Below are 23,083 nucleotides of genomic sequence, written 5' to 3'. Positions count from 1 at the left end.
AAAGTTTGCGTTTATATTTTATTATAAAATAGGATATTCTAGTAGGAAATTCGTTTGCATAAAAGAAAAAGACATAAATCCAATAGTGATCAAAGCGCAAACATGTCCTTGAAGGCAAACAAATGCTAAATTACAATACAGCCTCTGTCTTTAGGGTTCCTCCCTATGTGAACAAGAGCATATTTTGAATGCTATGCAAATCTAAGAAATCAAAGGGAAAATAGTCATTTGCAAAACTTAAGGAAAGATATTCTCCCTCTAATTCCAAATGCTCTAGCCATTCACACCATGCTAAATTAAAGCTGCATAGCATTTCTCAAAATTATTTTGTTTTCAAATACACAAGTAGTTTTCCTTGCTGATTTCTGGGCAAAAAATGCCCCACTTCTAACAGCAACTATCACTCCTACTTGGCAGCTCTTTTCAAAGAGAGTTTCATCCAGCAGTTAAAGTTGTCCAAAGGAAATCTGAAAAAACATTTCAGTTTAGCATAATATTATTTGACTGACTTCAATTCTTTCGATTTGATAACTTTTTTTAAAAAATCTGCTGTTTAGGATTAACTTCGCTAGAGCTCAGCAAGAAATCAAAAGGAAAACAAGTCCATAAAAAAATTTGTTTTTCCTAATTACTAGAAACAATGCCAGGCACAGTAGCTGGAGCCAGTAAGTCTCATACTCACTATTATTCCCTGTGCAAAGGAATGTTTTAAAGAAATGTTTAAAATCTCCAAAATGCAAGAAGATCATCATTAATAAACTCATTTCTAAAAGACCTTCCATTCATATTTTCATGGAGGGCTCCCAATCTGAAGGAGAATCACCCAAGCAATTTAAAATGAGACATCAAAAGCATTTACCCATCAAGCAAATCACAAGCTGGCTTATCGCTCTTTAGGCCAGGGATGCCTGGAGCAACCTAATGTATCTATCTAAAATTTTTAAATAGTTCACATAAACCTTCATAGTAATCATTCCTCCTACCCTGAGTTTACAGAAATAGTCTCATCAACATGCACACCAACAGAGCAGGTTACTGAATACTTAGTTATGAAGAAGTGCTAGGGAATGGCATTCAGGCACTTGTGACACATTCACCTTCAGCTAAAGACAGCACAATACCCTGACAGACACAGTTCTAATGACATCAGGACCTGTGGAATGTATGACTGCTAGGAAACACATGCTGCTAGGAAACAAAGAACAGATCTGATCAAATCTTCTAACACAGGACCTGGAATCACTGTGATTAGATCTTCTAAAATAAGAGGACAAGTACTCTTTAATCTTCAGAAATACTTGCAAGGGCAAAGGTTTTAACACATACCTTCTAGAAAGGAAAGAAATGTAAGAAGCTAGAATCAGATGGATGAAATCATAATTTTCTAAGTTTTCCACTAGCCCTATCCCATACAAATATAACTTAATCAAAATCAGGCATCAGTGATTCAGTATTCCTTTTTTGGCAAGGGAAGTGAGGGGTAATCTAAGCTTTTCCAAGACGCCAGTATCTTAAAATTGAAAGAGATGTGAAAATGATGGTACCCAGAATCGAAGTACCCTTTTACATTTACAGTGCTAGACTTTCTTTCAACAAAACCATGGGCAACAAACATGAAAGCAGTCAGGGTTAATCTACAACTAAAGAATTTCATGTCTCTGATTATTGAAACTGAAAAGTGATTAGCTTTCCAACTTTTAATAACTGTCTTTGTACATTTTTAACCCTTGGTCAACAACAATAACAACAACAAAAGATTGGGTGAAACAAAGGTGAGATATTTCACTACAAATATTCTAACTCCTAGACAAATATCTGCAAACCTCTTTTGGTGATTCTATAAAAGAACTGACAATTCTATCTATAATCCATATATAGACAAATTGGATGCTGTAACTCTAGGTCATCTAGTACCATTACAGATTGAAAAATATACCAGGGAAATCTACCCAAATTCTGTTTAATCTCAGGGAAACAAAGTACATTCTCCAAATGAAAAATTACAGAAGAACTATTTCTCTGGAGATTCTACAGTGACAACCTTTAACTAGTGTTGATAGCCCATATGACACTAAATTAGCAGACTGCCTATTTACTTCAGAGCAAAACACAGAAGGCAATTTTTCCTTCCTGCCAGAGTCTGTGCATCTCTTCATTTCCCCAGCAGCTGGCTGAAAGGATGTAAAATCAGAGGTCCAAGAAGGCTTATACTTCCTAATGAGTAATCCACCCAAGAAAGTAAACACAACAGACATCACCAGGTCGGGCTCCGAAGGAGACTGGCAGGGCTGCTTACACCGTTGTTTACAATGTGCTCTAACTACTGCAGGCAGGATCACACACAGGCACAGGGAGGAGACACCCAGAGGTGGCTCACACGCCTCGAGTTCGCCCAATTGCTGTTATATCTCTGGCCATAAATTATGCAGCGCACATTTCTATCTGAGAGTGGCCAGAGAATTCTGAACAAGGGTTATGCTGGCTTGACTTGGTTATTTCAACCTGACCGAAAGAGGACTACTCTATCGCTTGGTCCTCACCAGGGCCAATCTGGGGTGCATCGCGCGCTGCACCAGAGATTCTCACGCGCAGCACGCATGTCTTAGAGGTGCTCACTAGGGGACAGGGGACACAGTAGGGCTTCCTCAGAACCCCTACCTCCCCTGCGGCCTCCTCAAACCAGATTTTCCGGTTAAGCGGATCGCAGGCGATTTCGATAAGCAAGCTCAGCTCAAGTAGCATCAGCTCTGTCATCCCGGCAAATATCTCCGGGCCATCTCCGGAGCGCACTAACGCGCGCACACGTAGACCTGAACATGCCGATCCCGCTGCCGATTAACCCTGGTAGCGGAGGTTCCCCCCCATACACACACATACACACCCACCCACCTACAGTGCCAGGGGCCCTGGCACGTTTAGCCTCTGAGCTCCGACGCGGGACCATCGGCCGGGGTGCGGTGACACTGAAGCTCCGCCGCAGCCCGGAGCTTTCCCTTCACTGGTGAGAAAATACAGGGCGCCTGCGTTCCTACCTGTAACCTAGCCGACCGCGGCCACCAATGCTCTGATCACCCTGCCCCGGCGCCCCGGCCGGGCTGATTATTGCAACACCGCCCCCCCACCCCCCGCCCAGTGCCCACTCCCAACACCACGCCGCCCCCGGCCACCCACGAAAGTAGCCGCTTTCTCCAGCCAAAACCGCCTAACAAAAGCTAGAGCAAGCAGGTCTAAACCAAACTGCCCGTGAAGGGGACACAGCGGGCTGGGTATGGGGAGGTGGTGAGGCTCCGCGACTCCGGGACACGAACTGGGCAAACGCGACCCCCATGGATGCTTCAGGCAGGTGTCTTGAGAGGGTCCCCTCTGTCCCCATCACCCCTGAGCCGAGCTCCTCACCAGGTCCCTGTAGGTCCTCCAGCCCTCTCCCGCCTCAAGCGGCACAGGTTCCGGGCCGGCAGAGAGAAAGCGCCCCCTGGTTTGCTTTGGGCTCCCACCAGGGGAATGATACTGGGGTGAGACAGGAGGGAAAATTCCCAGGGTGGAAACCGCTCCTATCCCCCAGACTGCTGGACTGCGAATGCCCCCCGGCCACTCTCCCCTTCATTTCTCTCAGCCGCCAAACCGCCCAGTGGCTGGAAAAACCTCGAACCCGTGCCAACCCCCAGCACCCACCCGCCGTGTGGTTCCCTTCCCGCCCCACATCACGACTGGATGAGTGTGTGTGCGGGCGAGTGTGCAAGTGGGAGGCTGAGTGTGCGTGAATCCTGCGCCCCTTCGGTCGCCTGCCCCGCGGACGCAGACGCCTGCGCCGGGCCGGGGCCACCACTATTAGGAAGAGTGAGAAGAATAAATTACCTTTCGTAACCGCCGGTCCCTGAGCTCGTCCCATCAGTTGCTCAACAACCTGCAGCCTGGTGCAGTTTCCACAATCGAACCATGGAGCCCGGGGCAAAATACCGAGCGGCCCCAGCGTAGACACCCCCAGCACACGCGTCCAGGAATTATAACCAGTGCGCAGAGAAGGCAGCGGGAGGGTGGAGACCCCGGCCAAGGAAACAACGAAAAGTCTCCTTCCCCCTTTTCTTCTGCTACACAGCCATGAAAAAAAGGGACGGGGATGGGGGGGCGGGGGAAGCCAAATGCTTGTCTTCCTTTACGTTTCCTCGCTTCACACACACCAAGGGAGTAAAAACGGAGCAAACAGAGTGGAGGGTTCAAATGTCTCTCCCAGTCCACAGTTGCACAACTTCGGAGTCAGGCTCTGGCTCCAGAAGCAGCCGAGGGACCCCAGCGGCAGCTATTAACATGCGGCAGTCATAGCTGGGGCTCCTTTTCCTCCTGCTGCTGCTGCCGCTTAAGGAAACACGCTGCTGAAGAGACCAAAAATCTGCCACCATCCCCCCAGTCGATCTTTATATCCAGTTCTCCCACCCCACCCCCTTTCTTTTTCTTCTTCTTCCTCGTCCTCCCCTTTCCGCTGGAGAGCGGGAGCGATGGAAAAGGTAGGGGGAGCCGCGAGGGCCAGGGGTGGCTCCTTCTCCTCTCGGGGTTCTCTCGCCGCCGAGGGTCTCCCCACGCGCCCGAAACCTGCGCCGAGAGCAGGATCGAGGGCCCCACAAACTCCTTCCCAGGTGCACAGCGGGGGCTCGCCGGCGGAGCGGGAGCCCGGCCGCCTAGAGCTGCGTCCAGGGGGCCGCGGAACCCCGAGCCCGGAGGGTGGCTGATTAGCTGGTCGGCCGGGCTGGGCAGCTGCGGACATGTGGGAGCTTCATCGCGCGGCCCCGGGCTCGGCGCTGCCGCCGCCGCCGCCTCTTCGCTTCGTTCTCTTCTTCGACTCCCCGCGAGCGAGCAAGGCTCTGGCGCTCTCCAGACACGCACACTCACACACGCGCACACACGAGCGAGCTCCTGCCAAAGCCAGCCGTGCAACCCGCGCGCGCGCACACCCGGAGAAAGAAGACGGAGGCAAAAAGAGAAGAAAGAAAGGGGAGGGGGCGAGTCACAGGCGGCAGCTGCGGGAGCTGAGGCCACGAGCAGTCCGGAAAAAGGCGGCAGCGGCTGCGGCGGCGCCCACCCGGACCAGCGGCAGCATCTGCATCCCCGCTCCTGGGAACTGGGGCGAGCAGACAACCGGGCGACGCGCCGAGAACCGGTCGGAGCGCTGGCGCGCCGTGGCCGTGCAGCCTGCGTGCGGCGGACGCAGCCGGGGCCCTAGCCGAGCCCAGAATGAGCCGCGGGCAAGCGAGCGCCGAGAGCCGAAGAGAGGGGGCTCGCGCCGGGAGAAGGGGTGGCGGGAGGCAAAACCCGGATCTGGAGTGCGCTCAGGCTCCGCCGCGCGGGCTCCACCTAGCAGCTCGACAAACGCTTGGAGGTGGCAACGGGAGAGCTGCTACAAGAGGCTTTCCTTTCAGGGTTTGTCAAACAAAGGGTACCTCTCCTCGCGGCTTTGAGACAAGCTTTCTCTCTCCCTCTCCCTCTCTCTCCTTCTCCCTCCCCCCGCTCCCTCTCGCCCCCTCCATTCCCCCTTCGAGCTTCCATCTCCCTCTCCCCTCTTTCTTTCTTCCCGCCCTCCTCTTCTCTTCCTGCTTCATTCCACCCCAGGTGAATAAGTGACATCAGATTGAAACTACTGCCAGCGTCTCTTTTTACAGGTGCAAATTATTCCATATTTTCATTATGCAGGTATCCAGTCCCAGTGCGTTTTCTGCCTTTGGTCCATTTTATGTTCCTTCAAACTTACACGGCGTGCAAGTTCATTGCAGTCGTTAAAGTATCTTCTGATAATCCGATGTGAGGATTAAATGATTTTATTTCACATCAGTAAAAATTACCATAATGCATATGGAAAGGTGCCGCTTCCAAAGCAGTGCCTTTTGATGGAGGAAAAGTCTGTTCAAGTTAACTGAGTGACCTTGTTCAATTACTGAGCCCCTTTCTGCCTTCTTTGTAAATGAGAGGGTTAAGTAGGTAATTTCTAAGGTCTTTTCCTGCTCTAAAATTTCATAATTTGAAATGGCTAAGGTGTTATTATCTATATCAGTACATTCGAGTTGCAATTATAAGAGAAACCAAGATTTATTATATGCATCCAACAAGCACATTATATCCAAATTACATTTGTATATAATATATTCAGAATGATCTAATGCCCTCTCAGTTATTAGGGAGGTAGAGTCAACATCTGAAGAACATAAAACCGCATTCGAATTAACAGACCAAACCCAATACAAGTGACTATCAAAATCTCATTCAGTCTTCAAAACTCAATTCCAGTACCAACTGCTACTCATTCAAAATAATCACCCCTTCTATTATATTCCCATAGCACTTTGATTGTATCTCTACACTCATCTCATTCTGGTTTTTTCTTGTTCTTTTAAAGGTGTTCGTTGCTTGTCTGTATACCTCTTCACATTAGAGTATCTTCCTGGAATTTAAATTACAAATTTCAATCATCTGTGTAAGATTAATCTGTAACCACATTATTTTGCACATTATAATTCTTTTTATTTTGGAAAAAAAATGGAAAAGAGGTTGAATGATATTGCTGAATTCTGACCAACTAAATATCCACAGGCTTAAGTTAGGCTACTTGAATTTGCTTAATATGGGGCATCCATGAATTCCCCAGAGTACTTAAAGAAACCGTAAACTGACATCTGGAGTCACTTGTTACTTAAATGATTTTGGAAAGAGTAGACTCTAACCAATTGTGACAAGAGGCTCTTATTTGTAAAGGAGGAAAAATGGAAAGTACTCAATTCATCCCCCAAATGTAGATATGTAGAAAAGTAATAAAAACAGAATATAGAATGAAAGGTGCTATATAGATATTAAATGATATTAGTGGTAGCAGAAGAAATATAAATAAACAGCACCTATAGACCAATTTTTAGAATCAGACATCACGATATGGCAGGTCTGGAAGAATATGTGAGAAAAATAAATTTTAAAATATAATTAATATGTTTATCAACATGTGAGATATAATAAGTGAAAACTAAGCATTGTAAGTTAAATAAATAAAGTATTCACCACAGAGGAGTTGACTCAAACAATCAAAATTACAAACAGAATAATGAGGAAGAAAGAACCAAAAAGGGGAAAAAATGTGTGAATAAAAATAGCTGATGGTTAATGAAAAGCACTGGAAAGAAAGAATAGGTTAAAGGTTTATACAACTTAATCAAATGTCAAGGTAATAATTTTTACAGCAGCTACCTGTACTTTAGGTTCAAACCTCATGCTTCCAAATCATTTTTAATCTGATGGCCATAGTCTTCTCTATTTGATTTAAGATACAAAGTGTCAATACTCCATTGCCAGGAAATCCATGACTCTTGCCAATATTTTTCTAAGGTGAACCTTCCACAAAAATACCATCAAATAAAATGCTATGCCCTCTTTGCTACACAACTTTTTTTAACGCCTTCTTCTCGGGGCAGATGATGTTTGAGCAAAGAAGCTTTTATATGTGGTAGTTCTGTGTGCAAGAGTGGTTTTCAAAAAAGATCCCACTGTTGACTTTAACGACATTAAAATTTAAAAATAAATCAATATTTATAAAATTGAAAAGAACCCCTCCCCCAAAATTTTTAAAAGCTGAATAGGCAATCAAATAAGATAATCACAATTAAAATATTTTAATAATTAAAAAAATTTCCTGACCAAAAGTCTTTTCCAATAAGAAATATACTAAAATCTCCAGCATGTGAAATTTAGGAAAAGAACATGCATAACATGTTCACAAAATAAATACAAATGGCCAAAAAAGGAAATATGTTCTGTCAATATAAATCCAATACATAGAAATGTATACAAGTACCAGATCCATCTTGTTTCATTCATGAAATTAGCTGAAAAATAGCAGTTTCCTACTACTAAACTCTAACAAAACTGAACTGAAACAGGCCTGCCTCTATGCTAGTGATATTTACTGACACGATTTTTCTGGAAAGAAAGCTGATATTATGTCAACTGCTTTATAGAATATATACATTCAACCATGGTTTCTAGTCACAGATGTCACTTCTACAGAAATAAACAGAGGTATAGACAAGGCTTTTGCACAGTGGCACACCTCTCAGTTGTAATTGTTGTATAAAGAAAGTAAGTATGTAGGATATCTTGTTTTTGCATACTCAGTAAATGCCTTCTTACCTGATTGGAATTGATAGTTATTCAATTAGTCAGGGAAAGTTAAAGTTAACAAAGTTTTTTTTTTTTAATAACTTATTCTATATTAGTTAGGATTCACTTTGGCTACAAGTAACAGAAACACACATCAACAATAAATAAGATAAAAGTTTATTTATTTTTTCAGTTTAAAGTATAGTTTTTAGTGATCCTGGGCTGTTGTGGCATTCCAACCTGTAACAGACACCTTCCTTATCTTCTTGCTCAGCCATGCAGGGTAGTTATTCCCGATTCCAGTTCTCACAATCATGCCTACACTGCAGAAACAGAGAAGAAAAGGAAGAAAAGAAAGGCGTACTCACACCCAGAGACATTTTCCTAAAGTTGCACACACCATTTGCCCTTTCATTTCATTTTCTGAAATGGTGAGCTGGTAACACCTAGCTACAAGTATAAAGAGAAACGTTGACTATTCCAGGCAGGCATGCATGAAAGTGAAAATCAGGATTCATTAATGATTCAACTCTTCCTTATCCTATGACTTGACGTACACTACCCTGGGCTGAGCTTCAAATATTTGAGGCTTTTAATAACCAAATGGTCCCTTCTGCAGACACTAGACAAATGCCATCTTCACATGAAATGACCTTGTATTTTTCAACCAGACGTAAACTTTCAGATTATAAATTACTAAGTTTTGTTATTAGGAAAAATATTTTCTAATACCTAATCAATTATCAGCAGACAGTTATCATCTTAAATGCTACTGGGCCTAGATACACTGCAGGGTTAATCATACCTGCAAGCAAAATATGTACCAGAGCTTAGTACTCAGATTCCTAGTATGCCATGGTATGATTAGAAGTCTAAGGGATTTGGGGTTCACTAGAATAATGACTCAAGTGAAGGTTATATATACTATCAGAACATATTTGACTGACTAAGGGATAGTTTAATTCTAAGAAGTATCCAGTGATGTTCTTCATTTCTTGGTATGTACATCAAAGGACCCATTTTAAAAGGTTGGTTATGTATCCCTTCTGATTTGGTATCATCTATTCTTACCTTGATTCAAAGCAATTCAGCCTTATTCTTTTTTGGTCCAAAAGAGGATCTATGTATTACACATTCTAAATAAACTGGAAATTTATCAATAGACAAAATAAATCTAGATATAGATATTTTTATAAACAGCTTCTCCTAATTGTTTAACATTCTTTTTATATCCTAACTTTTTTCTTCTCAGTGGAGAGTCTCTCTAGAACTCCTTTACATAATTTCCCTAATGCTTGCATACATGCCTGCCAGTTCTGCATGACTGTGAAGGAAACAAGCTTTTTCTTTTTTAGCTTTTTTCTTTTTTAACTTTCCCTGCTACTTTGTTTTAGATCCCACAATTAAATTACCTTTCATAACTTTAAATTAGGTTCAACACCAAATGCTTTAAACTACTTACTATAAAAGTTACGAATAGAACACTGGCCCTTGGAGAAGGATTCAGCACCCTTATAAGCATGGTTGCTGTTAAAAGTATCACAACACAGTATCTAGCTTCTAGACTCTAGAAATATAAAAATATTCCAAAACCCAAAACTTTTTTTCTTAAGATCTCCCTCTTGTAAAGGCAAACGTGCTTATGCATTACAAATTAAAATATCATGATCAACCAGGTATTTAATAATGATTGTCACGGCCTGCAACAAAAGGGAAATACTTTTTGTTTCTTTGTAAAATATTGTACCCTGTTAGGCTCTGCTCCTCAACCTTATTCTTTTTAGACACCAGTAGGAGATGAAAGTGAAAGTGAAGTTGCTCCCATGGACTGTAGCCTACCAGGCTCCTCCCTCCATGGGATTCTCCAGGCAAGAGTACTGGAGTGGGTTGCCATTTCCTTCTCCAGGGGATCTTCCTGACCCAGGGATCGAACCCTGGTCTCCTGCATTCCAGGCAGACACTTTAACCTCTGAGCCACCAGGGAAAAATCACTCAGTCATGTCCAACTCTTTGCAACCCCATGGATTGTAGCCTACCAGTCTCCTCAGTCTACGGAATTTTCCAGGCAAGAATACTGGAGTGGGTTGCCATTTCCTTCTCCAGGGGATCTTCCTGACTGACTCATAATTATTCCCCCCTCTCTTAGAGTGGTTCCTAAACAGAAGTATGAGGAGGCTTTGGTGATACTGTTTGGCCCTGTTCCTTGGCTATGTTTGATCCAGGCAGGGGCAGCTGACCCAAATTTCGCTAATCAGAATTCTTCATTAGGGGTTTTCAGGCTATATTATGCAAAGGGTCTCAACATCCCTGATAGTGGAGGATCTGGGGTACATGGTCACATTTTCTGCTATATATCTAAGACTGATTTAGTGCAATATATTCTTGAAGAAAGCAATCGGATTTTAAAAATACTGCTAGCCTTAATACGAAATTATTTTTTATTTGGCATCTATATCTAAACTCCTAATAAAGATGTACACAAAGGGAAAATTCTGTATGGACATGTTGTTATAGTCTAACATACAGTCTGTATTATGGTGATATCTAGGAAATTAGGTTCCCTATAATACTCTCTGCTGTATTTTCCTGTAAGCTTAGCTCATAGAACACATATTGCATTGTTCCTCTTGGAATGTCAGTCATATTTTTGTAGTTATCTAACTCCCAGTTAGATAATTTTCTCATTTCTGATATTTGCTTCAATCATACACCTCACCTCTTATCTTATAAAAGCAAAATGAAGAGTGGTAGGAAAAATAATAGTTATTGCCTACTTAAAAATACAGTGCTCAGGACCATATTAGATATTTAATAAATGTTTGGTGATGAAAAAATGCAAGGCAAGTGTTATATGATATATGTTATAAAATACATGTGATTTATCGGTTATTTCTGATTAATATTAATATCTCACTCTATTAAGATTATATATTAATAAAAGTTATACATCTAAAATAAAGCTATCAAATTCAAGTTAGTCACCTTGACAAGGGGAGGCTGCTGTTGCTTAAAACAAATTGAATATTCTGAAATAATTTTATGCTATGACATGCTTTGGAATATCCTTGAGATATTAACGAATCTCTTGCTTTGAAAGCACTATTTTTTTGGCTAATGGTTTGAAGTCCACTGGAAAAAATCACTTGCATTAAAGAACTGGAAAAGAGCTTGGAAATCATCTAATTAGCCATCAAGCCAGGAAAAAAATATGTTTTGTTGTTCGAAATAAAGCATGACTAATTTTTATGTGGATTAATTTTGCACTGAAACTCTTTTAAAGTAATGACCCTCACCTTCTATCAGTTCAGTTCAGTCACTCAGTCATGTCTGACTCTTCGCCACCCCATGGACTGAAGCATGCCAGGCTTCCCTGTCCATCACCAACTCCTGGAGCTTACTCAAACTCATGTCCATCAAGTCAGCGAAGCCATCCAACCATCTCATCCTCATCTTCTATGGGCAAGGCCTAATCCTCCCAAGAAACCAGTGACATAGGTATTATTTCTACTTTAATAATAATGATACTAAGATTCAGAGAGTATAATATCTCTCTCAAGGATGAACATTTAGTATTAATAGAGTACAGCATTTAGACACATTTATCTTATTAAACTTTTGGCAACATTCGTAGAGATCCTGAAAGTGAGTTTTTCCAATGAGAACACTGCTCTTTGGTTACGGTTCTTTGAATCAGGAAGGGAAGGAGGTAAGCTGCTTGATTAGCAGGATAAACAAGTCTTGTTTCCAGGGAGTTGGTCTTGAGAGAGTCATTGTTTCTCTGAACAGGCCAGGTAAGCTACCAAATTGTGGTGTGGCCCTCATTTCCCTGCCATTTTAATTCAAGAATCAGAGATAGTTTGTGTTTGATGGGAGACCTAGACTAGTCTATCATCATTTAAACTTGCCTTTAGGCACCCAGCAAAAGTGAAGAAAATGATGACAATCTGCAGAAAGAGTCATAAAACATATGCAATGAGAAGAGTCTACATGAAATGCAGAGAGTTTTTAAATGGCTGTCTGGACCTGAGTTCTATTTCTTTTATAAGATCCAGCTACATTGCTATAGTAGGAAACTATAGTCTGGAAATCAGCCCTTGAGATGTTACAGTACATTCTCCTTTTTGATGAAGCCAGCATAACTTAGTCATAGTCATCAATGGATTTTGTCTGGTCATTTCCCTCTTCCTGCTTTTGAAAATTGCATGCTTATTCCTTGGGTGTCCTTTTCCTCTGCACTTATATATTGGTAATGATCTGTGCCTATGGCATCCAGGAAAGGCAGATGATCCAGGTCAAATCACATATTGTAACCAGCTCTACCCAGTGTTTTGTTATAGATGGCCATGTGACTTAAGCCAGGCTACTCAGAGTTCTTCCATGCGGTTTTTAAAATATGAACACTGAGTAAATTTCCCACCTTCTCTGGTGTGTTTTCAAGCTGGAATGGTTTAAATCTCAAGTGTTTTTGTTTGCTTAGTAATTAGTTAATTAGTTCATCTCTCAGGGATTTAACTACAAAAATAAAATAATGATTTTCTCACAAAATGGTGAGACAATTAAATATACATATATAAACAGCTTGATGTATTCTTAAGTTATTTAGCATTATATTTTAATAAGATACATTAGTTAGGCTTATGTGAAATGTCAGGAACTAAAACCCCCAAACTATACTATGTATCTTACACCAAGGTAAACATATTGTGTTTCCAATTCTCTAGTCGTTAAAAAAAAAAAAAAATCACTGGATTAGGAATCTAAACTGAAACAGGGACTAGTGTATGGGTATCTTTGTTCCTTTCAAACATTGAGAGATCCAGGCTAGTGGATACTCGTCCATCTTTAACGCATGGCTTTGCACTGGGAAGACCCTGGGGAACAGAGAGCGATGATTCCTTAGCATTTTGTTTATGGGCCTGCAGGATTCTTATTGCAGTCTTCCCTGGTGGTTCAGCAGTAAAATTCTCCTGCAATGCAGGAAACATAGGAGATGGGATTTCGATCCCTAAGTTGGGAAGATCCCCTGGAGGAGGAAATGGCAACCCACTCCAGTATTCTTGCCAGGACAATCCCATGGACAGAGGAGCCTGGCAGGCTACAGTCTGTATGTGACTGAGCATGCACACACACACACACACACACACACACACATACAAATGAATGTTATGGTGGGCTTCCTTGGTCGCTCAGTCGTAAAAAATCTGCCTGCTAATGCAAGAGACAAGGGTTTGATCCATATGCAGGGAAGATCCCCTGGAGAAGGAAATAGCAACCCGCTCCACTATTCTTGCCTGGAAAATCTCATAGGCAGAGGAGCCTGGCGGGCTATAGTCCATGAGATCACAACAACAATGATCCTTATCACTGCTCAGATTCCATTCATGAGATCTCAGTCATATGGCTACACTAACTGTAAAGGAAGTTGGCAAATGTGGTCTAGCTTTGGATCCAGGAAGAAACTGCTGTGAATTTGATAAACAATTATGCAGTTCTTTCGACATACTTTCTTGGAGCACTGCAATATAACAAAGTGTAAAAGAATATGCAGAATGGTGTAGTACAAGCACTATCACATATCTGAAGTGATATTTAAGCCATGTGACTTGCCACAAACAACTCCGGACATGGATTCAGAAAAGCATATGTTCAGTCTTGCCTTTATCATTAACTCACCAAGTATTGGGCAATTAGTTGATATTTCTAGGCTCTGTTTTCCTTATTGGAGAAATTAGTATTTTAAAAATCTGTCTTACTTGCACTACAAGGTTAATGTGGCCATCAAATTACATATATTATAAAGTTAGTGTACTGTGCAAATGGAAGATCCTTGCTAGGATACACACACACACCCCCATAGACAACTACACCATTTACACACACAGAATTCCATGAGCTATACTCCAATTCCAGTTTTCCCATGCTGTTTGAATCTCTCTTCTAGAAATGCAGTATCCTCTTCTGGAGATGATATAAAGCACCTTGCATATTCCTTCTCCCCAGGACCAGAGTATTCATTTCCGTAGCCTAAAACATGTGGGCTGCTCACAGAGGAGTTCCTCAAGTATTTCCTTCCCTCTACAGAAGGGAGACCTCTAACTCAAGATTATGTTCCCTTCCCAGGAAACTAATTCAATACCTGTCCTTCACAGGGATACTTATGGTAGGCTCACCTCCTCCAAGTTGACCCTGAAGGAGCATCTCACATTCAGTGAGAAACACTGAATTTCCTGGGTATTTTGCAAGCTCCACTCTTCCCCCTGTCTAGTTCTGAGTCCCTTATCCCCCCACCCCACCTCCATTCCCAGCCAGTATTGTTTCTGAGCATACTTCTGGATAAACCTTCTGAATGCAAGTCTTTGATTTAGAATCTGCTTCCCAGGACACTTGATGTAAGATAGCCTCCTAGTTCCTACCCTTGCCCTTGCTATAGTTTTTTCTTGACACTTAGTCAGAAACATGCTGTGAGAGCAAAATGACTGTATTAGTTTCCTAGAGCTACTGTAACAAAGTACCGCAAGCTGGGTAACTTAAAACAACAGAAGTTCACTGTCTAGCAGTTCTACTAGAAGCTAGAAGTCAAGATGTCAGCAGAGCTATGCTCCCGCTGAGGCTCTGGATAGAATTCTGCCTTTCCTCTTCCTAGCTTGTGATGGTGGCCATCAATTGTTGGCCTTCTCCAGTTGGCAGCTGCATCACTCCAAATTTAGCCTCTGTCATCACACGGCATTCTCCCTGTGTCTCTGTCTTTCCATAGTATTTTCCTTTTCTTATAAGGACAATGGCCATGTTGGATTAGGACTCAATCTAGTGACCTCATCTTAACTTGATTATGTCTACAAAGACCCTGTTTCCAAATATCTGATTCACGGGTACCTGGAGTTAGGACATCAGTAACTTTTTAGGGTGCTCAACTTAACACCTAACAAGTGGCCTTGCCTTAAATCCTCCAGTTGTTCCTCTATCACTCAGAGAGGTCTGAAATGGCCTTCTAAGCACAATATAGTCTAACTCCCAACACCTCTAAAGCCTGACCTTTAGCTCCAGAGATCACTTTGCTACACCCATAACAGCCTCCTTGCTGCTTATCCACTTTCCAAGCACACCCCTGTCTCAGGGCTTTGCATCTGCTCATCCTTGCACCTAGAGCACTGTATACCTGCAGAGGTCTGCACTGCTTCCTTCCAGTCTGTGCACAAATATTGCTTCTCAGGGATGCTTTCTCTCACCTCTATTTAAAATTGCCAACAGTTTTATCCCAGACTCTTATCACACTTCCTTTTTTTTTCTTCCACAGAACTTCTCACTTTGTAATATACCACATAGTTTAGTTGTTCATATGTGTTTATTACTGGTCTACTATATGACTTTTGTGGTCTCAAGGCACTTCTGCTTTAATGGTCCCCTTCTTCAAAAATTTTTTTAAATTATATTTTACAGCTGCATTGGTATAAAGAAAAATATAATGCAGGATGGGTGCATTATTATAACATTCACATTTTTCTTCTAGTTTTAAAATAAATCAAAAGTAAAACATATTTATGGGCCCTAAAGTACCATGGGCCTTAGGCTCTATAAGAATGGATAAGTTGGCCCTGGTTTATAACTCTCCCCATCAGAACGTAAGGTCTTCGAGGATGAGAACTTTTTCTGTTTTACTCATTGATATTTCTCCACAAGTAAAACAGGAACTGCATATAGCAATGTTCAATAAATATTTACTGAACATATGAATGGCTAAAAATATCATCTTGGTTTTCCATTAGAATTAGTTTTCCATTCCCTTAGTGAAATTGGTTTGTGTGGCTTAACCTAGAATGTACTGTTACTTCCACTTCAGCACTTAAAACTTCAAGAATAATTCTGCAATAGGCTAACCAGCCTTTGAACTAACCGCAGGACTCTACCTTATACAACTCATGGGAACCTTGAGAAGCTATGGTAAGTGAGCTGAAGGAATTACTTTTCTGTAACCCACCTTGGTGCCCTGACAAGTTATATACTCTGTCAATAAGTTATTACAAATATCACAACAGATATTTTTTGAAATTAGAAAAACTTCCTTGAATAATTATAAGAAAAAGTTTGCTGTTACCTAGAGATAAACCATAATCTTGAAATATCTTTTAAATAACAAAATAAATCATGAAAAAAATAACTTTAGATAATTTTATAGAACTAAACTATAGTGTGGTTGCTGTATTATAGAGATTTATTTTAATGAAAATTTTAAAAAAAGCTCTGTGAAACTGGTGGGTCTCAGGTGGTGGAGCAAGGATAAAAAAATGACTAAATGTGATTTGTATTTATTAGAAAAGGAGAGATCATACCTCCAATTTGATTTGGAAAAACTGAAGTTAAACTTGCAGGGGTATAAATATTGCTGATTTTGTACTGAAGGATCCTAGTACTTATGAATTTCTTAGGATATAGTCACTGAAATCCTTTTCAGAGGAATGTGAGGAGAAGCAAAAATCATTACAGTGCTGCATACATTTATTAATATGCATAATATTTAAATGTACAGCTGATCAGGAACATTCATGAGTATTTCCTGACTGTTTCTGGAACTACTCTAAAATTTCCCATTTGTTCTACTTTCCATAGCCTCATGTGTCTTCCTCAAAACTTGGCTAACATTCAATATTTAGTTAAAAATGTCTGTCCTCCATTAGACTCTTGAGGAAGCAGTGAAATTTATTTTAGTACATATATTACCCAGCAAGATCCCTTTCATATTGACTAGATATTCAGTGATTGAACCATTGAATGTGAAACAATTTAAAAACTATAATGTTATTTTCTTAAGGCTGTTTTTATTGTATAAATATTTAAAAAATTATTTCCTTTGAAAGTTTCTTTTTTACTACCTGCCACAAATGTATTTCATTTACCTATTTAAGATATGGAGTCTGAAGCCTATCAGAGTAGCAGTATTATTCATCTAATACTTGCCTTGAACCTTACCGGGAACGTTATATACATGATCTCATTTAACAATAAAAACAACTCAGAGGTATAGGAGTTATTTACTTCATATTGTAAATTTAGAGGGCCAAGGGCTGGCTAACTTGCTCAAAGTCAAACAGCCAATAAGTTGAAGGGCTTAGTTCAGACCTAAACCTATCTAATTCTAAAACTTACGTTCCTTCACTTTCATGTTCAGATTAGCGAAAGATCAATTCTACAAAATAACATAGCATTTCAGAGTGGAACAATCTTTTAAAGCAAGATATTGAAAGATAACATAAATGAATTTTTATAAAATAGTTGAAATTTTAACTTAGTAGCCACTGCATTAGAACAATAATTATGAAACAATGATTTTTTGCCAGAGAAACCTATATGAAAATGAGAAATACATTCCTAGGGAAAATGGAGACATTTATAATGACAGATATTGCCCATTGGATTTTTTTTATAATTTTAAAATCTGTATTTTTTTCATGTCCAGTTCAATTGTGAAAATGATTCTACCACTTTTATCTTCTTGGTGCTTCTTTACCTTTTGTAATTATTTATTTCTACCTCTCTCCTTTAGTCTTATATGTCTCACCATCACTTGCATTGCTGATTTTTTTCTATCTTATTTCTATGATTTCATGTCATTTCATCCGAAGTTTCTTTATGTCTTTTTTTCCCCTCCTCCTTAAAGACCTTATTGTAATACTGTCTGTGTGGTTTTGAAAAGTTTCAGTGTAGATCCATACAATGTTTCTTCTCAGATTTCAGAGCTAGGGGCATATCTCTTTCCTGATAATTTGGTTTTCTACTTATTAGCTATTGAAAGCTATGTATCCTATTATGTTCCCCTTTTGCTTTGAATGCCTGAAAGATAAGCATTTGGTTTTGTGCACAATAGTAAGAATTTCCCTAGACTTTGTTGTCTGAGATGATTATTGTTCCCATCATTACTTGTCTCTTGTAATTATTTAAATGATGTTACAGTTTTGTCATTTGTGACCTTAATTTGTACCATACCTACCTTTCCTATTGAAGATGAAAAAGTAAAAGATGAGAAAGAGACTTAAAGAGAAAGAGACGTGAGAAATTTTAACATTTGTTTCAATGTTTCAGGTTTGGTTCTGCTAATTTTCTTCCATTTAAGTTAATAATTTCTCCCTAGATTCACTGAACAAGCTTTTGCTCTGAATCCAACTTGGAGTAGCTGGGACAGCTGCTTTACTCTTTTATGCTTGACCACCTGTCTTCATATTTCATTTCCTCTGTGAATAGAGCATTTCTTTATTTTGATAAACTTTTTCTATAATCTCTCTTCTTCCCAGACTGTATCCCTTCTAAAGGCCAGATCTACATAGGAGGTCTTGTTACCTTTGGCCTGATAGACTCAATTCTGAATGTGAGCCTCTCTGTCATCTATCTGTTGCTATGTGTATGTATACACATACCTGTATGTGCACACATGTGTATATACACATATATGCATATTAATGGTATAAGAAAGTCCAACAGGAAGTGCTGGTGTGTATTTATATCAATGCTAACCACAGTTTCTGTTACCTGCCCTATATTTTAGTTGGTTGACTTTTCCTGTACTATTTGCCTTTCAAAGTGCCTTTTACAACTAAGCATCAATGTCTAGTTTGAGATTCAGGCCCATCACTGCCAGCTTCAACTCATGGGAAGTATTCCTTTCATTGATGGAAAATCCAGTTTTGTTTTATTTCTATAATTATTATATTTCTATAAAATTCAGGAAGAAACATCACTTTATAACCTTTTGGTTTAGAGTTTGATCCTGTATTGATAGTAGATCAATCTGCATGCCTGTACATACATGTGTCTAATGGATTGTCATTGTCCTATAAAAAGGATATTCAGTATAATCAGTTGTGCCACTGACATATTGTTCATCTCTAATTCAATTCATTAGAACTTTACTAGGTCTTTTGTGTCAACTATCTCCATAGTAACGTATATGAATAAGGCATAAAGTTTATTTTTTATGGAGTCACATATTTTGGAAACAAAAATACCCATTAATATAAGCAGGTAGAGATATGGATCTTGACAATGATTCAAATTCTGTGACTGAAAATATTTTCTAGTGACTCTCTTCTAGGGCTTCCCAGGTGGCTCAGACAGTAAAGTATCTGTGTGCAATGCGGGAGACCTGCATTTTATCCCTGGGTCGGGGAGATCCCCTGGAGAAGGGAATGGCAACCCACCCGGGTATTCTTGCCTGGAGTATCTCACGAACAGAGGAGCTTGGCAGGGGATTGCAGAGTTGGATACAACTGAGCAACTAATACATTCGCATTCACTTCTAGGGTAGACTTAGGGGTTTGTGTGAGTTCTAGAGTTCTATCTGTCACTGTAACCTTTTTCTTCCTACTTGATGGTGATGACGAATTACTTTAGGTATAATCTTGAATTCTAACCAATGTAGGCTAGCTATGTGAACCTGAATATATTAGTCTCTGTAACTTGTTTCCTTGTTAATAGTATGTAGTCAAGTGTATTTATTAAATGAATGAATATGTATATATGCCTGACACAAAGCCATTCTTAGGGGATTCAGTGTGTGCAACTCAGAAAAGTTTCTATATTATGAAGATTAAATTTGAAAAGACAATCATAGTGGTCAAGCTGTAGCTATGTATAGTTATATACAGGCTTCCCAGGTGGCACTAGTGGTAAAGAATACTCCTGCTAATGCAGGAGATGGAAGAGATGCAGGTTAATTCCCTGGATCAGGAAGATCTCCTGGGTTCAGAGATGGCAGGTGGCTCCAGTATTCTCGCCTGGAAAATTCTGTGGACAAAGGAGCCTGGCAGGCTATAGTCCATGGGGCCACAGACAGTTGGACACAACAGAATGACTAAGCAACAGCAGCATAGTTATATGCACGATATGTAGTATAACATAGTAATATTTTATGTCATTACTATGGTATATTGGAGATATTTCTTTATTTAAAATACAAATAATAAAAACTGAACATTTTCTTACATCAAACTGGCAAAGATATAATCACCAAATGTTACATATATTTTTTTAATGTTTTCTCTCAAGATAGAGAATGCAATATAGTAAGCGTATTTGGCAACTTTCAATCAATGCAGGGATGTCACAGTTTTATAAAATGCTGCTTGATTTGACATTCCACTGATTCTTGAGTCTCACAGTTGAGAATAATACCACAGTTCCTATTATGCTAAGTTTGGGGTTTTAAATCACCTTCTGGCTCCTCTGTTATCTCTGAATGTAATAAGGACATTTTGCCCACGTGTTTTCCAGATCTCATCAAGTGTAAGGAGATGTAACCTAAGGTGTTGGAGGAAGGAGTGGTGGATAACTCAGAATAGCTCCTTTAATCCTGATTCCACCACATGGGATGCTAACATAAGTCTGTCCTCTTCTCCAGCAGCTGGATTCCAGGGTATCTTTTGAGAAATGCTGACCTCTGGACTTGCATTATATAGAAATGAAAAAAATGTGTGTGTTTTTTTAAAAGTGGTGATTAAGGATTTGTCAGGGTTTCTACTATTCTTTCATCATTTGCTGAAACCTATGAAAGTGACAAAGTGTGTCACTAGAAGGCTTTTGTTAAAATGTAAACAAGTAAGATATTCTTAATGATGTGTTTAAAATTTTCAAACCAGTAACTAAAAAAAATTTTTCCCAAACTTTTAAAATTTAAGTATAGTTGATGCACACTGCTATGTTATTTTTCAGGTGTACAATGTACTGATTGGACATTTAAATAAATGCATTATGAAATATGTACCACAATAAGTCTAGTAACCATCTGTCATCATTCAGTTATTACAGTATTACAATATTTTTGACCATGTTACTTATGCTGTGTGTTACTTCTCTATGATATGTTTATTTAATAACTGGAAGTCTTCACCTCTTAGTCCCATTCACCTCTATTTTCTAATCCCTCATCTTCCTGCCCTCTAGCAACAGCCAGTTTGTTCTCTGTCTTTATGAATCTGTTTCTCTTTTGTTTGTTTCTATTTTAGAATCCACATTATACATGAGATCATGCACTATTCATCTTTCTCTGACTTATTTCACTTAGCATAATACTATTTCTAATTTTTGAGGACCCTCCATATTGAGGGTTCCCAGAGTGACTGTTCCCTCTATATTCCCTTTCACCAATCCTTGTTATTATATACTAGTTTTTAGAATCAGTTTGCTCAGTGAGAAAACAATGTGAATGTAGATATACTGGGCCTCAGCTCACTTATCTGTACACAGGGGTACTAATAGAAAGTCCTTGTGGATATTAAAGAAGTTAATAAATATGAAATGAAGTGCTTAGAAAAACGCTTAACACATAGAAACACTAGAAAACTTTCTATACATATATAAAATATATATGTAGGTGTACATACACACACACACACACACACACACACACACACACACACACACACACGGGTCTTTCCCTGTGGTTCAGTGCTAAAGAATCCACCAGCAATATGGGAGCCTCAGGAGACCTGGGTTCAGAAGATACCCTGGAGGAGGGCATGGCAACCCACTCCAGTATTCTTGCCTGGAGAATCCCATGGACAGTGAAGCCTGGCAGGCTATGGTCCATAAGGTTGAAAAAGTCAGACACGACTGAAGCAACTTAATGTGCATGCACACACACACACACACACACACACACAATACACACACATATACACATATATGATATATAGGGCCCTCCCTGGTAGCTCAACTGTTAAAGAATCTGTTTGCAAATGCAGGAGACCCTGGTTCAATTCCTGGGTCAGGAAAATCCCTTGGAGAAGGGATAAGCTACCCACTTCAGTATTCTTGGGCTTCCCTGGTGGCTCTGACAGTAAAGAATTTGCTTGCAATGCAGGAAACCTGAATTCAATCCCCAGATTGGGAAGATCCCCTGGAAAAGGGCATGGCAACCCGACAGTATTCTAACCTGGAGAATTGCCATGGACAGAAGAGCCTGGCAGGCTGCAGTCCATGGGGTTGCAGAGTCGGACACAACTGATTGACTAAGCACATAACATATATATATATATATATATATATGCTATCATTCATAAATTGTTCAAATACAAAGTACCTAAGTAATTATAAAGTAGCTGTTTGAAGCATATAAATCAAAACATTAATGGTAGATCTCTAGGTGATGTGATTACAAGTAATTTTCTTTTCCTTTCTTACCTATCTATCTGTATTTTATAAGTTTTATATGATAAAATGAATTTTACTAGATATGACTGAGATGATGATATAGGAAGAGTCCAAACTCACTTCCTCCTATAAGCACATCAAAGTTATAGCTATTTACAGGCCAACTATGAGGATGACTTGAAGACTAGAAAAAAAGATTTTCTACAACTAAAGATGTAAAGAAGAAACCACACAAGGTAGATGGGAGGGGTGAACAATGAAGTATAGATAACACCTACACTTCTAAGTAGGTGACCCAAAAAGTAAGGATAATTACAGTTTCAGAGGTTCTCTCCAAAGAGCAAGAGTCTGCACTCCATGCACCAACAAGAGGAGCCCACAGAACATCTAGCTTTGAAGGCCAGAGAGATTAACATATAGGAAAGCCAGAGGGCTATAGGAAACAAGAGACTCTGCTCTTAAAGGGCAGCTACAAAATCTCACATGCTCCAAGTCTCAGCACAGAGGCAGTAATTTGAAAGGAACCTAGGTCAGACCTACTTGCTGATCTTGGAGAGTCCCTTGGAAAGGAGAAAGCCACTGGGACTCCCCTTGGGAACACAGGTGTTGGCAGCAACTATTTTGGGGAGTTTGTTCCAGCAAGAAGACCATTTTGGAGTTCTCCTTCTAGCCTATTAGTGCTTACTTGCCCACAAGTGGGCTGCCAGCCACTGCACAAGGTGGACCTGGCAACCAACTGGGCTGGGGGCCATTTCTGCTTACCATCATACACATAGTGGTCAATCTGCCAAAGGAGAAGAGCCGACCCAGCCCAAAT

Source organism: Capricornis sumatraensis, chromosome 7 (genome assembly GCF_032405125.1).
Source record: "Capricornis sumatraensis isolate serow.1 chromosome 7, serow.2, whole genome shotgun sequence".
NCBI classification, from domain to species: Eukaryota; Metazoa; Chordata; class Mammalia; order Artiodactyla; family Bovidae; genus Capricornis; species Capricornis sumatraensis.
Note: the sequence above shows the minus strand (reverse complement) of the source record.